The following is a 16650-nucleotide window of genomic DNA, read 5'->3' as shown; positions in this document are numbered from 1 at the left end:
CATTAGTCTTACCTTGGTGGTGTTTAAAGTGCAGTGCAGATTGATAAGGAAATGTTGTCTCTTCATCTAAAGAAACTGAATTTCTCCAAAGTGTTTGTAAGATAATCTGAATGCCTAAAAGAACTTTTCAAAAACTGGAGTCATAGTCCTCTGAATATCAGAGGTCTACACCTGGACAGAGGAAAATCAAAATGCAGCAAATGAATATATTGTTACTTTTGAATATGTCATCAGATTCAATGGGCAGGTTTGTAGTGCTTTTTATCCTGTGGCACTTATTTACTTGATTAAGATTCTTTCTCTTACCATCATTTCTTTTTGGTGCAATTAGAAGAAAACTTTATTTCATTATGAATTCAAGGTCATTCCTATGCTCTGAACACTTGCAAAGGCAAAGAAAACAAAGCAGAACTCTGCTGTTCTCTCTTGACACCAGAAGACACCAACACTTTATTGACGTTAGGCTGAAATCACAGGTAATGTTTGCTATACATTACAGCTGACTGCATAAAGTCAGTTCTTCATATTTATTAAGGCTAATCTCAAGTCTTGTTTCAAGGTGAAGCTAAGAACAGTTTTTAAAATAGTCATTAAATCATTAGAGGCCAGCCCATGTGATGCAATTTTCACATTGATCTCCTACCGCCAGCAGCAGTGACATGGAATGGCATGTGGAAACACCATGACAGCAGCAAGTAGCCCCCGAGCATCCCCTGCACTGGCCAGTGCCAGCTATAGCTCCCAACCAGCAGCAACATTCGTGGTCTGACGTGGGTTGCTGAGCTGGGTAAAACCAAGGGAGAAGTGCAGAGGAGGGCTTTGTGCACATCTGTGCACGTGAAAAGGGCAGAGAAGAGGAAGAGGCATAGATTTGCCGCCCAAGGCTGCCGGGTCCTAGGAGAAGACCTCTTGGCCAACTGCTTCAATCTACTTTAAATACAATGGACATCTACGAGAATCCATTGGGAATCTTTACCGTGATACAGTGAGTAAGCCAGATACATCTGTACTTCATACCTTAAGTTAATGAGAATATGAATGTTTAAATATATACACACTTTGCAAGGGCAATATGGTCTAAAATACTCACGCTGCTGTGCCCTTAGCGATAAGACATGTTTTGAAATAATTTAGCAAAACATTGAAAATAGTTTGACCTTTGTGTTAAACTAATCTCAGTAGCATTTCAACAAGCATGGACATCCTAGATAATTTATTGAAAATGCCACAGAACTGCAATGAATTTCAGGAAGTAAAGAAAAGGATTGGGAATTAGCTATTTTAGCAAGCATCTATTTATTTCACAACTGGAAAAATACATTTGAAAGATCCTGAAATTTATGGAACTAATTTCCCATTACACTAGAAAGCATGATTTTCTTTAAAGAATGAGCTCATATCCTAGATAAATTATCCACATCTTTCTGTCTTCTATGTTTCTTGGATCACAGCATAGCAAATGTTTGTTTAAAGTGTATCTCACTGCATTTATACTCAAGAAGGCTGTCCAAAATTTAGAATCATAGAATGGGTTTTAGAAGGGCTGAGAAATGATGTGCTGGATTCTGCTTCCACTGCTACCAAACACTAGCTGGAACTTACTGAATAGCACTGTGGGAGAAAAGTTAAAATTTACACAATCCGATTCTAATATTCAAAAATTGTAAAGCTTTGCATCAGCTGGTTCCTTTCTACTTGAATAAAAGTTTTTTTCCTTGTAGAACTAGACTGCAGCTGAAACAATCTTTTCTGGGTCTTCCAGTGGTTATTTTGTTTCATTTTTTTGTAAATTATTTACCTTTTTAATGTCTATTTTATATTCCACAAGTGAGCCAAAATAGGCTGAGCCAAAAGATAGCCGTATGCTTTTATTTACCTCATGAACATAAATTTTGTGTATCACTTTTTCCTACTGCATTGTTTCCTTTTTATTACTCTTTGTCATCTTCATTTATCAAGGCAAACTTTAAATCTATGCTGGGTATCCTTCTGAATAGGGACCTTTTCTTTGCAGATCTCCAGTGAAAAGGCTGGTGTATTCTGTGGCACTTTAAAACAAATGCCAGGATTAGAGGCAGTTTCTTTTTCAACTCAAGTACATCTTTCATCCTCTGCTTGCACTCAACAGGAGATTGGCCACCACTGCAGGGTTAGCTTTGCCTCTCACACTGGATGCTGCAGATGAATACAAAAGTGGCCTGACAGAAAAAGAAGAGATCAGAAACAGAGACCAAAAAAAAAAAAAAAAAAAGAATAGCAAATACAGAACTATATTCATAATGGTTCCTCTTCCCCCCTTTTCCTCTCTCCAAAAAAAGAAAGGAAAAATAATCAAGCCTGGAAGAGACAGTGCAGTGGGAATCCAAACTGGCATTTTCCCAGGAGCAGGAGAGGGACAGCAGCTTGAGCTGCACGCACATGAGGGACCTGCCCGGGGTGATGCTGCTGTGGATGCCTGCAGTCTCCCAGGTCTCCCAGCACACTGTCTTTCAGTCCTGCTGAGCTGCTGCATAAATCGAGACAACTGCTGCCAGTTTGATGGGGCGTAGCAGCTGAACCCCTGCAGGGAGATTTTCCAAATAAATTGATGGAAGGAGAGGTTGATACTACATACTCCTTCACATTTCAGTGGGGTTGAAATGCGTTTGTAAATTCATACTTCGTCAGTGTGGTTGAAGGGATCTCTTACCCCAAAGTCTGTGTACGGTAGGTATTAATATTCATGAACAGTGGAGTTATGCTCTGCAGACCTAGAACAGCTCATTAATTTTTAAAACTATTTTTAAAGCGTAATTGTTTGAGCACATTACATCAGAACAAGAGAAGCCTGGAATGAGTGGGCAGCGGTTGTGCAGGCTCCACAGTAGAGCCATGAATAGGAGGGCGAGCTCCCTACTATGTATGTTCCTCCCAAAGCATGAAGAAAGATGGCAGTTCTTGCACAAGCATAAGTAATACCGGTGAGGACTTTGGAGGCTTAGAAAGAAAGGAAATATTCAGAAACAGTCATGACAGTCTCTGTTCTTTCACTGTCTGGATTAGGAGTGGCAGAAATAAAAAACTGATACACAGCAAATTAAACAAGGACTCTTTATAGAGCCCCTGTATTATTTGCTGCAGACCCAGAATTCAGTCATTAGAAGGCAGGTTGAGCTTTTTTCAGAGAGCCTGGCTTTCCCCTGGAAGTCAGTAATGCAGCTCCCAGACTGCTTGTGAAATTCCCACCCCCAAATCTCGACTAGGCATATGCTCCATGATATGAATGGCAGCCCTCATCTGTGTGAAGGCCATTTACCTGAATGCATTGTTGCTTTCATAATGAAGGCAAATAAAAGAAAAACATAACAACCCACCATAATGGACAAAATTCCCAACACCACAAAACAACAACAGTAACAATGACCACACAACAAATAACCAAAGAAAGCAGTATATTTCATCATCTTCCTTGTAACAGATGAGCAGTAATTAAGGGTCACACCAGTATGTCAGGATGTTTTTCTGATTCAGTTTCTGACACACACCTCTCTGACAGCCCATCAGGTTGGCTGGGAAGTGAGCCTGAAGGAGATTAAACAGGGGAGTCAGCTTTTTGGAATACAATGTGGTTTCTGTGATTTGGCAGCAATAAGCATCTCCCCTACGCATCCACACGGTGCTGTCCCCAGAGCATCACTCCTGATTCATGAAGCATCATCAGAGCAGGCAGCCCTCCATGGACATGCTTGGAAGATGACAATCTCTGGCAGTGATGACCTGAGCAGAATACACTTCAGGAGCCAGTTAGTATCAAAGTGTGACAGAAAAGTCTCACAGTATCAAAAGGTTTTAAAATCAGTGATACGAGCTGCTCATTTTTTAACTTTCAAATTACAGGAAGGCAAGTACTTCCTAATTTGAATCTCTTTGAGAGTCCTGACTATGTAACGGAAAAGTGAGATGTAGTTCTACCTTTGCAATAAAGAAGGCCTTGCAGTCATAGTGGCTCATCAAACTTAACAGTCCTGTGTTTGACCCTGTGCTTTTATTAACTCTTCAGTCAGAGTATCTTCCCACACAGAAGACTTCCCAAGACACCTAAGGATGCGTCTGCTCTAGCAGTTTAGTTAAGATCAAGAGTGTACTTGGGCCGGGCCGAACCAGCCCATAAACCGTTGACAGAAGCAAATACCCTGGCCTATTTACTGCACCCTAATTCTCAGAGTGAAGTTGTCTTGGAGCACACAGACTGGATACCCCTTTGGTGAAATGAGATGATACGGTCCAGGTAGGCACCTGCTGTATCCTAGCCACAGTAAGAGCTAGTTTAAAATAAAATCCCTGAAGTGTGCATATGGTGCCCCTTATCTCTGCATCCACTGTTTCACTCAATGGATCCAGTCCAACCATGCTGTGCCACTTGCTCATGTAGAGATGCCCTGGACTTCTAAAGAGGACAGTCAAAATCAGGCTGGCATTGGGCCAGATCAGCTATTAGCTTGCCAGCCTTTGCAGCATTTGTATTGAGATTATGGAGAGGTGCCTAGCAGGAAATCTATGACTGCAGTGTGAGTGGTGTTTAAAGCAGTTTTTAGCTTTAGGTTAGATGAAGGTTTCCAAGAGAGTGGTCTCAGTGACTGCTTTTGTTGCTAGATAAGATCTGTTGTTCACTTTCTCTTGCTTATCACGTTATGTGGAAGACTGTGTCAGGACAGAGTAAATTCTAGACAAAACCCATAAAAACATTGCCATTGAAAAACAGTCACAAGCTATACACACTGAAACAAAGGCAAACCAGAGCAAGTTTTACAAACCCTGTCAGAGAGATCATCTAGGCGATATAACTTGAGCTGTGACCTTCCTCAGCTCACTGGGGAGCTTTTCTGCTCAATAGGGTCCTGAAATAGCTGACTTCTGGCTAGATTTAAATAAGCCACTTGTAAATAATTTTGTCATGTGTACTGGGAGGGAAAAAATCTGGCTGCAATTGATTTTGTTCCTGTACTTTCACAGTATATAGCCACGAGCCCTCAGTATTGACAGACTTCCCAGTGAATTCATAGTGCCTGCCCTCAGTGTTTCATGTCTGCTGTTTTCCTGAATGCTGATGTTGAAAAAACACCGAAAGAATTCCTCTCCCTGATTTTCTTGCATACTACAATAAAGACTCTGAAAAGGCAGATAGCTAATTCTGTCCAACTCCTAACAGACACTTAAGTGAAAAGTCTGGGAATCTGAAGGTGATGTTACTTTTCTGTTTACTGGAAGGTTTATATTCATTTGAATGGTTGAATAATGATATTATGGAATTTTTTGACTCAGCCATCACTTCAAATGTATCTAAGAGAATTGTGAAGTGATTATGGTTGACTTCTCATATTAGATCATTGGCCTTCTCTGTGGAGGGACGGGGTGATCTTACATATAGGCCACCAAGCTCTTGTTGGATAGGAGCACAGTGGTTGTCTTTGAACTGGTGATCTACAGCTGAAAGCAAAATAAATCATTCTGACAGCTGCCATATGAAAGTATGTGAGGGAAGAACCTTGCAAAGTGTCTTCTAATGTGGCTTAAGATATTTCAGTGTTGGCCCTGCTTTGAGCAGGAAGTTGAATGAGGGGCCTCCTGAAGTCCCTTCCACTCTGAATGGCTCTGTGATGGTGCTGACAGTACAGAGAAGTGGAAGCATGCTTCAAGCAGCTTCTGGAAAATAAGTTTATATGCCTCTCAAGAGCCACAGATGTGTTATTTAAATGTAAACCAAATGCTATTTTATGATGTTGAAATCAAGAACTGCAGGCAATTACTGTATCAGCATGAAAGACTGCATTAGTGAATCAGATACACAGTTACATTAGCAATTGCAAATTTTGTCTCCTTCCACTTTAGTACCAGTGCTTGGCAGTGACAGAAAACTAGGGGAAGATTTAGTCTTGACAAAGTTAGTAAACAGAAAAAGCATTTTTGGCTTTGCATACAGAGAGTGGCCAGCTGTTTGCTGGTCTTTTGGATTAGGAGACACAACTGAAACACAGCTTTTCAGTGGTCCTGAGTGCTTAAGCAGAGAAAGAAACACTTAGCTGGAAGAGCTGCAGAAAAGCATCCTCAGTTTATTCAGTTTCCACCAACCCTCAGTGTCAAAGCTTGCCCTGTACAACTTCACTTGGGCTTGCGATGGTCTGAATGTGGCAGAGAGAAGCTTGGTGTTGGCTGGGATACCTTGGTCTTCAGCAGGACAAATCAGTGCTCACTCAGAGCAAGCGAGGCCAACCATGCTCTGTAATCCACAGTAAACACATTTTGCTCCACTTCAAGTCAATAGCACGTAAGTATTTTTTTTTTAAGAGTTGTCTGGCACCTGCATCATGAGTCACCCTTGATAATGTGCCTCTCTGAGCCTGGTTTTCAAAGGTATTGACTGCTTGTGCTGCTGCTGACGGTGAGTCTGGAAGAGAGGGCTTTTTCCTGTAGCTCCGCAAATCAAGTCAAAGAATCAGACGTTACTAGCATCTGATAGCAGAATCAGTGGTCATTTTACAGTTTTCTTGTGTATATTTCTGTGATTTTATAGTGTTTTTACTGCAGAGCTACTGAGAAGGAAAAATGTTCATTTGCGTGCTGCAAAGCATAGGCATGGAGCCAGCTCTGTGCTATTACAATATCTGATCTCTGTAAGGCAAACACCTTTCTGAAAGGAGTTAATGTTTCTGCCTATTCAATTCTGATTCACAGTTCAGTACTTTCTTCACTCTAATACCCTGGGGAAGACTGTTAACTATATTTTTCTCTTCATCTTTTATCTTTATTCCTGGATGAAGTGAAGAAATTATTGGTTCATGTTACAGTCCCTTTTTCCCCTTTGCAGTAAATCTGCAACATTTTTCGTTATTGGTGAGCTGCATGTTGAGTATATTCCTGTTATTTGAGGCTGAAGGTGTGAATTATTTGCATGAAAAATACGTTGCATACTCCCATGGGGAGTACGTGTTGTTAACTGATGCGTATCCACACATACTATCAAAGGCATCAGAATGTGCTTTTCATCAAAACCGAAGAATTGATGTAAGACATTTCACAGCAAAAGCACTTGATTTTTTTTTCCTTCTGTTTATGAACACAGATCATAATATTTGATGCAGTCTTTAGTAGAATCTCAGAAAAAGATTGTATCCACTGTTCCCTTGCTGTCTGTGAATTGCAAACACTTTACAGAAATCAATTGACGTGGGTCACAAGGTGTGGCTTTTTCTTTCTGAGAGGATATGAATGACTGTTAACAGGGATTTTTCTTCTGTGAATACAAACTTTAGAATTATTTTTCTATAAATACCATGGAACACACAATCCATATTTATCACTTGTATTTCTGCCAGGAAATTTAATTGCCTCTCACAGAGAGCAAATGAGGAGAAGCAATTTCATTTAAATAATTAAACCTTTCCTGTATGTGCTTTATGGGAAAAAAGCCCCCACAAAACTCTTCTAATTGGAAGAAACTTTGCATTTATTAGCACAAAGGCCAGTCATGTCTTTCTAATCAGTCAGCCTGCTTACGGTTTCTCTGACACAGCAGTTGTTCTCCACACCTGTAGTGTCCGTATGGACCCCTTGCTTTTCCAGAAGGACGGACACGGGAGCTAATTACTCCTGCAGTGATGCTCCAGGTAAAACCTGGGGAGCATTTGGACAGCGTGAGCCTCTCTTCTCTCCCACTGGCTGCTTCTTAACCAGCATGCCGCGTAAGCTGAAATGCTGAATAAATAACTTCCCTCAAAAATCAATGCGTGTTATACATTGCTCCTCCATTTAAATAACATCCTGTTTATCTAAGGGCTTCAGGCTGTGGCTGTGTAACATGAAGGCAAATCATCCCGGCTTGGTTTCAGGTCTAATTTGCAGACTGGCTATGTTAGCACAGGCTATTCAGCCACCTTTTTCTTCCAAACATTTCTGCTTCTCTGCCAGATTTACCTCATTGTGAGTGACGCTACAGGATTGGGTCAGGGTGGCTGGAAGACTGCATGAAGGAAAAGGATTTGGGGCTATTAGTTGTCAGCCAGCTGAAGACGAGCCAGCAGCGTGCCCAGGTAGCCAAGAAGGTCAGTGGTATGCTGTGCAGCCAGCAGGAGCAGGGAGGTGATTGGCCCTCTGTTCTAAGCTCTGGTGAGACCACATCTGGAGTGCTGCATTCAGTTCTGGACCCCTCACTACAAGAAAAACATTGAGGCCCTGGAATGTGTCCAGAATAGGACAATGAAGCTGTGAGGGGTATGGGGGTATGGAGCACAACTCTTATGAGGAGCAGCTGAGAGAACTGGGGCTGTTCAGACTGAAATATCTACAACCACCTGAAAGGAAGTTGTGGTGAGGTGGCTGTCAGCCTCAGGTCTCAGATAACAAGTGATAGGACGAGGGGAAGGCCTCAAATTGCACCTATGAAAGTGCAACTCTTTTTTTTTCAGCAAGAGTGGTGAGGCAGTGGCACAGGCTGCCTTGGGAGGTAGTGGATTCTCATCCCTGGAGGTGTTCAAGGGCTGTGTGGATGTGGCATTGAGGGACATGATTAGTGGGCATGGTGGATTGATGGTTGGGCTAGATGATCTTGGTGGTCTTTTCTGACCTTAATGATTCCATGATTCTATAATTCTATGACAGCTTACAGTAGTGTCAGGTATGGAATTTAAGGCCGTATCAGCTAATCCTTCCTTTCACTAGGGTGTTGGAATCCTGCTGCAAGGTTCCCGTGCAGCTCTATCTGCAGAAGTCCCACCATAGTCACAGCTTGGGACACATGGCATCAAGGGGGCTATGAGCTCTGGGTTGCTGCTGCTGATATACTGCCTGAACAAAAGCATCTGAGAGTTGGGGAGAGAGGCAGTTTCTAAATACTTGTGTTTCTACAGGTAGATTTTAGCAAAGAGGTCCCAATTGCACAGTCTGCCTGGGGCCTTGCTGAATCCTGCCACCAGTCTTTGGGATCTGGGGCAGGGGAAAAGGGCTGTGTTTGGTTATGGTTTTGTTTAGCATTAGATTTTTTTTGTTGAGAAAAAAAAAAGGGGGGGGGGAATAATATGTTGTTAATATTGACATATTGAATCTGGGACAGCACAGCTCAATGTCTGTTAATGAACTTTGCATAGAGAGAAAAACACACGGATAGTTGTCCAGTCCCAGCGTTCGCCAGCTGCAGTTGGTCACATAGGGCAGGCACTCAGCATCCCATCCGTACCAACACAGGAAAGCATTCCTCCAACTGTCACTCCTTCAGCCATCGACAAGGGAAAAAAAATAGCTGCAGTTTATTGTGACTGCTTATCAGTTTAACTGGTGTTTATAAGCAAATATTTTACCCACAGAAAAAATAAACTTCAGCAGTCAAATATAACATAGAATTGAAAAAATACAGGCAGTATGAGGAAAATTGCATCCTTTTCTGTGTAAGAGTATCAGCAGCAGCAGGGAGAAATATGTCTCTTGCAATCTTTTTTTATGTTGAATGTTATTATATACTTATTTCTAAAGAGTTAAAAAACTTGCTTTTAAAGGATAACAAAGCACAAAGAAGTTATGCAGTCATTTCAAGATCTGCAATTTTCTTCCTTGCTGAAGGTCATGAATTTTGGCTTTGCACCTCATTGACCTAGTCAGGAAGAGACCTTAAGAAAAAATGATGTAGTACTGAGCAGTCAATGTATTCCTGAGCATTTATGCATATGGGAAGGTTTCTTATAAATTAATTTCCCTTGTCTCTAAGAAGCTTTCTCTCTGATTCATATGGGTCAAAGAAAATTCCTCTCGTGAAAACAATTTAGAAAATTCAAAGGTAATCCAATTCCAGGCTCTGTGCCATCCAGGTGCTTGTACCCAGCAGGAAAAAAATATCTTTTTAATCCTTTTTTGTTTTTATAATTACTTGTTTTTCTACTTCCCAGCAGTTCTTCTATCCAGTTCAAAAGTTACCATATCCAATTATAATTTTTTGTCCTTACTTTTAAAATCTCTGTGCCTCCTCGGCTATCTATTAACACAAGATTAATTACTTGATTAATCTCAGTTGTTTTCTCCTCTTCCACAGTGACAACCAGTGGCAGCAGTCACCTGTTGGCACTTTCTGAGGGTTATGTGTAGCCAATATATACATGTGACTACGTGGGAGATAAAGGGTGAACTAGAGAGAATGCAAGAGGGAGAACATCAGTACTGTACTTAACACAGTAAAAGCCATGGCATTTTGGAAGCCAGCTTCCATGCATGACCATCTAATAGCATCTGTTCTACATTGCTTTGTATTTCATTTTTATGTAATAGAGGCTGACAGGAGGGGCACTTCTTGGCAGCTGATGATCTCTGCCATTGACCCAGCCAATCAGTCAGTAACTGGAAATATCTGACCTTTACGTCTTCCCTCCTTTGATGATTCCCTTTAATCACATATTTTTTTAACCTTTCATGTTAGATCTAATATCCTCTTCTTTGACATTAATGCAGCGTGCCATGTTACAATGAGTATTTTTTTTTCCCCCTGGATTGCTCTTGAAAGGTACTGTAACCAAAAGGAAAGCAAGATTTTATCCTGAAAGCTCCATCATATTTACCCTGTCTTTTAATGATTTCTCTTTCTCTGTCTTACCTTTGTTGAAGATGCCATTAATTTGAACCATCTGCAGCATCTAATCTTCAGAGCTCAACTCAGGAAAAGTCTTGAATTTGTCAATGATTGTTTGCTTAAGGTCTGCCACAATATAGGGCTTTTAATCCAGATAATGCAATGGTGCCCAAAATTGATTTTTTTGGACAAAAATGCATCAGTTGATAAACACTGTAGCTTTTCTTTGAGAAAAGGATTTTTAGCTTTCACATGACCTGTTTTTGTTCTTAAAACAATTTTGTTCAAACAAAAAGCAATTTAGTAGAGTATATCATATAGTGACTTCTATAAAAAAACTGTTCTTTCTAAGCCACTTTCTGAATAGCTGAATTTATTGGAGCAAATTATTATATGCTTCTGGTCAGGGAGAAATGTTCTGATTTATGTAGGTAGATAGAAATACAAGACTGAATCTCACATTTACAAAGTGTGTGCCTGTGATAAGTGCAGGTGCTCTGGGTCCCAGAGGGAGGGTTTTTCTCCCTGGGGCTGATGCCTGGAAATGTGCAGGCGTGGGGTAAGCTCAATTCCATGATAAAATCGATTTCCATGGTGATATTTTGTTTTCTCTACTGGTTAAGCCTTTAATGCTATTTCATCTATGTAACCATATATATAGCAATCCACAAGAAAAAGCAGACCTTGTTTGAACAAAAAGTAGCACAAGTTCCATGGCTAATGGTCAGCAGTCTCTCCTATTGCCATTAACATGGAGCTTCTAGCTAGAAAGATCCTGGAAGTTCAACATTTGTTAGTGCCATCCTACACTTCCTTCAGTGAAACTGAAACTGAGTTATGAAACTGAGTTATCCAGTGGTGAATCTGTGAGTTTGACTAATATGACAAAGAAAAAGTTAGAGGTGCTTATGAAGTGCACTTTTATGTTTATGTCTTGTCTTATGTCAAGACTTTATGTCTTGAAGCATTTGTGTAGGTTTATATAACATTTCTAAACTGATACAAAGCTTACTGCTTGATGCCTTCTGAATTACTGTTTGTAAACTGAAGTTACTGTGCTCAGTGAATCAGTCAAAAATCATCTCTCACTGAAAAGCCTGAACACCTGAGGTACCCCAGTAACTTTCTGTACTTAAAAGACCAGGGTGTGGTATCACACTGTATGAGCACTGTGCAATATAATTTAAGATTAGATTTTGTCCTATTGAAAACAAAATGAACTTTACAAGAAGAAAGATCAGCTTATTTACATGAGTTTTATTATTTTTAAATATTTTCCCTCAGTGAGAAAAAAATTACTTACAAATTTTGTTTAGTAGAATAGTTAGAGATATCTCAGCAAGATTGCAGAATTTACATTTATTAATCTTATTACATTTCTGTTTTATTTCCTGTTGCTGAAGTCATTAGAAATCTGTTTTTTCCATTGTTTACAGAGAACTCAAGTCTTCTTTGAGCCAAACTGTGTCTACATTTTATACCTAGACACAATTAACTATCTGGACATAACTATACCTTTGTGGGTACAGAATCAGGAGATAAATATGTAAATCTATATTAATATAGGCAAAGCCTAATTTGTTTAGAATGCTGACTAACTCACTGAAGAGTCATGTGCTTTTAACTCTGGCTTTTTTTTCTTTAACACTGTTTTCTAAAAATTAAATAGCCTTTTCTTTGCACTCTACAGCTTCCTCATTGCACTCTACAACTTCCTGAAGGGAGGTTTTGGTGAAGAGGGGTTTGGCCTCTTCTCCCACGCAACAAACAGGACCTGGGGAAATGGTCACAAGTTGCACCAGAGGAGGTTTAGGTTGGACATGAGGAAAAAAATTTCTTTCAGAGTGGTCAGGCACTGCAATGGCCTGCCAAGGGAGGTGTTGGAGTCGCCATCCTTGGTAGTGTTCAAGAGGTGTCTGGATGAGGAGCTGTGAGATACGGTTTAGTAGTTTGTGGTAGCAGTGGAAATGAGAAGACAGTTGGACTAGATGATCTTATAGGTCGTTTCCAACCTTGTGATTCTATGATTCTATGATTTTTTTTTTTACCTCACAGTTATTCAGCTTCCTTAGATTTTATTGACCCATTCATGTTTACACCCTGGACTTGGTCATGATCTATTATATAGATAACACTGGTAGTATCACAGCTGTGGTAATGCAGGGTGCAGCATGTATTTACATTTCATTGAGAAGGGCTCCTCACTATACTACACTACTAAGAAAGAGATTGAGGCTCTGGAATGTATCTAGAGAAGGGCAATGAAGCTATGAAGGGCATGGAGCACAAGTCTTATGGGGAACGACTGAGGGAACTGGGACTGTTCAGTCTGGAGAAGAGGATTCTCAAGGGAAGCCTTATAACTCTCTACAACCACCTGAAAGGAGATGGTGGAAAGGTGAGAGTCAGCCTCAAGTCCCAGATAACAGTGACAGGACAAGAGGGAATGGCTTCAAGTTGCATCATGGGAGGTTTAGGTTGGATACTGGGAAAAATTTATTCTCAGAAAGAGTGGTCAGGTACTATAGCATGCTGCCCAGGGAGGTGGCTGAGTCCTTGTCCCTGGAGGTGTTAAAGAAACATTTAATGCTGTACTAAGGGACATGGTTAAGTGGGAAAATATTGGTGGTAAGAGAATGGTTGAACTAGATGATCTTGGAATTCTTTTCCAGCCTTGGTGATTCTATGATTCTGTGAATCTAAGATATTCACGAACTCCTGCTGGTATCATTATTTTACTAGATCAGTCCACTTGGCCATACATTAATACATCTAGAAGAAGTTCCAACATTCTTGCTAATTAAATATTACAACAGGACTGTTTACATTCATATCATAATGCTGAAGCTATACATGCTTTCAGAAGAATGGGCTTCCTCAGGAATAACTCAGTAATAAAAAGGAGGACTGTAGTATTTGTAGTGTGGGAGAAGACGGATGACCAAGAACAAAGATTTACTGGGGGAAGATTCTTGTGTAGATGCAGTCTCTGTAGAATGACAGTACTGTGGAACAAAACAGATGGCCGTGTATTGGAAACAATGGTGGTGTATAAGAGGCCTGCATAGCTAGGAAATTCATGGTTACCTCCTCTAATGCCACCTTCTGAACTGAGCTCAGCTTTGCACAGACTCAGATGAGTTAAGTAACAGGAGTTGGCCAACTCAGGCTTTGCTCACTCAAATCTAGAAATGTGTTAGGCCCTGGAAAGGCCACCCTTGCAGGCCTCTGAAAAAATACAGATTTTTTGTTCTCCCTTGCAGACATTATATGTGTAAAACATGACCAGATAAAAAAGGCTGGCCAAAGCCACTCATCCTGAGGGCAGATATTTTCTGCCTCTGTACTTACTGTAGTGGGAAAAAGCCCATAAAGACACAGAACAATCAGTGGGCCTGCTGGTGAGAGTGAGCCCTCATTTCTGATGCCAAGCTGTCAGTAGGCAACATGAAAAGGTCTTTAAAACGACTGGCCTTCCCCCAGTCCTAGAAATACGGGAAACAAGCCCAGTGTCTTGTTCACTGTACAGCCTTGATTCATACAGTAGCCCTAAGCCAGATGCCTACCACCCACCTTCAGCAGTGAGAATTACAGCCTCAATTTTGTGAGATGCCTCCAGATTGGATGACAAGAAATGCTGCCAGTGAGCTGCCAAGCAAACAACTGCCCGAAGCCCATGCTCCTGCTGCCAAGGGAGAGCTGAGGAGCAAACCTGAGTGTGCAACTCATCTAATTAAACATTAACAAAATCACTTGAAAGGAAGGAGCTTGTTTCACCCTTCTGAATGTTTAAATTCAATCTGTAAGTGTTTGTTTTCCCTATTTTAGCTCTTTAATTTACTCCTCAATTTTCTAGCCTTCAAAATGATAATAAAATGTGCTAGATCTGAAATAGAAGTCTCCAAGCAGTATTTTAGCAATCTCTTAGGAGTTGCAATACCTATGGATTACCCTGTAAATCTAAATTATCGGCACTCATGAGATTATTTCCATTTCTTTTGTTTTATTGTGTAATATTTTTGTGTCAGTGGCTGCAGTGCTGTTATTAACTTGTGGTATTTCCAAACCCTGGTAGATGATTAGGACGTTTACCATGTAAAGTTCCAGGCTCCAAAGCAAGGTGGTGCTAAGCAGCAAAGCCATGGGAGCCCTGGCTACTCTGCCTCTCCAGGATTTGAGACAGAATCACAGAAGGGTTGGAAGGGACCTCAAGGATCATGAATCTCCAACCCCCCAAAGCAGGCAGGGCCACCAACCTTCCCATTTAATACTAGACCAGGCTGCCCAGGACCCCATCCAATCTGGCCTTGAAAACCTCTAGGGATGGGGCATCCACAACCTCTCTGGGCAGCCTGTTCCAGCACCTCACCACTCTCTCTGTAAAGAATTTCCCCCTGATATCCAACCTAAATCTCCCCTCCTTCAACTTAAAACCATTTTCCATTGTCCTGCAGTTATCAACACTTTCAAAGAATTGATTCCCCTCCTGTTTGTAGGCTCCCTTTAGGTACAGAAATGCTGCAGTGAGGTCACCCAGCCCCAGCCTTCTCTTCTGCAGACTGAACAAGCCCAGCTTCCTCAGCCTGTCTTCACAGGGGAGATGCTCCAGTTCCCTGATCATCTTTGTGGCTCTCCTCTGGACCCTCTCCAACAGCTCTCTGTCTTTTTTGTACTGGGCGCTCCAGACCTGGACACAGTTCTCCAGATGGGGCCTCACAAGAGCAGAGTAGAGAGGGGCAATCACCTCCCTGTCCTTGCTGGCCACCCCTGTTCTGATGGAGCCCAGTATACCATAGTAGGGGAGGATAACTCCCTTACTAGATAAATCTCTACAGAATTTTAGTTTGTTATTGCAAACTCAAGGTTTTTGTTTTGTTTTTTTTTTGTTGTTGTTTTTTTTTTTTTAATTGACTTGTTGTTATAGAGATAAGATACAGAAAGCATTGGCATAGCATAGGATGATTTTAATTTCTACGAAGAAGTTAATGACAAGAAACCAGCCTTTCCAAAGACAGCGGTAGTTCACTCATTGCAAACATGGGTTTCAGACCATTTTGAAGGAAAGTGTTTTGCTCTGTGAAAGTTAATTCCTTCTCATATTAGTATGAATCATTTATGTATCTAAAAAAATAAGATATTTCTCTGTATTAAAATGACAGCTGGTATTGGTGAAGGATAATCTTGCAGCTCAGGCACTCAGGAGATATGGTATTGCTACAAACTCATTGCTGATCCTCAGGCAACCCATTCTATTAGATTTTGGGACTGTAAAGTGAGATAACTCGTCTTGCATAGCTAAGATAGGAATTATATTTTTTTCCCCTTCTCTCCACATTTTTGTATGTTAAATAAATCTGAATTTCTTCATTTAGCAAACAAAATAAAACAGCATCTTTGCTCGTGAAGCACCCAAACTGATTTAAGTCCAAATTTTTGAATATTGCAAAGTCCAACATCAGTTCCAGCAGCGAAGAGGACAGGTAGGAACTCAGTCACTCACTGCAGGTCATGATGTTGGTTTTTTTTCTGGAAGAACAATGCTGGAGTTTGTCCTCTGCCAAAGACCTTCTAGGCCTGGCTGCAGACACCATGGATGCAGGCAGTACTTGCTCTGGAGAACTTCAGCAGAAATAGTCACTGTATCCACATATCCAACCAACATAAACTGTTTCAGTTACATCACTAACAAAGACAGGAGATGATCCCAGAATTCCTCATTCCAAGTCCTGTATTTCACAGAAGATAAAACCTCTTCTCTTAGACACAGTATTTGATTATAATGTATAAAAATGTATTACTCTTGCTGTGTTATGTCTATTTGGGGGTCATCTGATCATGGGCTTTGCTATGATTCTTTCAGTATATATCTTTTCCTAAAAAAACAAATCACCATAAGAAATAGCATACAAATTAAGAAGCATAGATTCTGTATCTTTCAATCATGCAATCTTACCAAGAGAAGTTTTGAGGATTCTTTACAAGCATAGGCTACAATGTCACTCTGTAGATTTGCAACTAATGTGCATTAATAACTATGGGCAACTCACCTAAAAGCAGAATAAAAG

Source organism: Centrocercus urophasianus, unplaced genomic scaffold, assembly GCF_019232065.1.
Source record: "Centrocercus urophasianus isolate 14NV4802_14NV808 unplaced genomic scaffold, USGS_Curo_1.0 seq_12, whole genome shotgun sequence".
Classification (NCBI taxonomy): Eukaryota; Metazoa; Chordata; class Aves; order Galliformes; family Phasianidae; genus Centrocercus; species Centrocercus urophasianus.
This window is presented reverse-complemented; position numbering follows the sequence as displayed.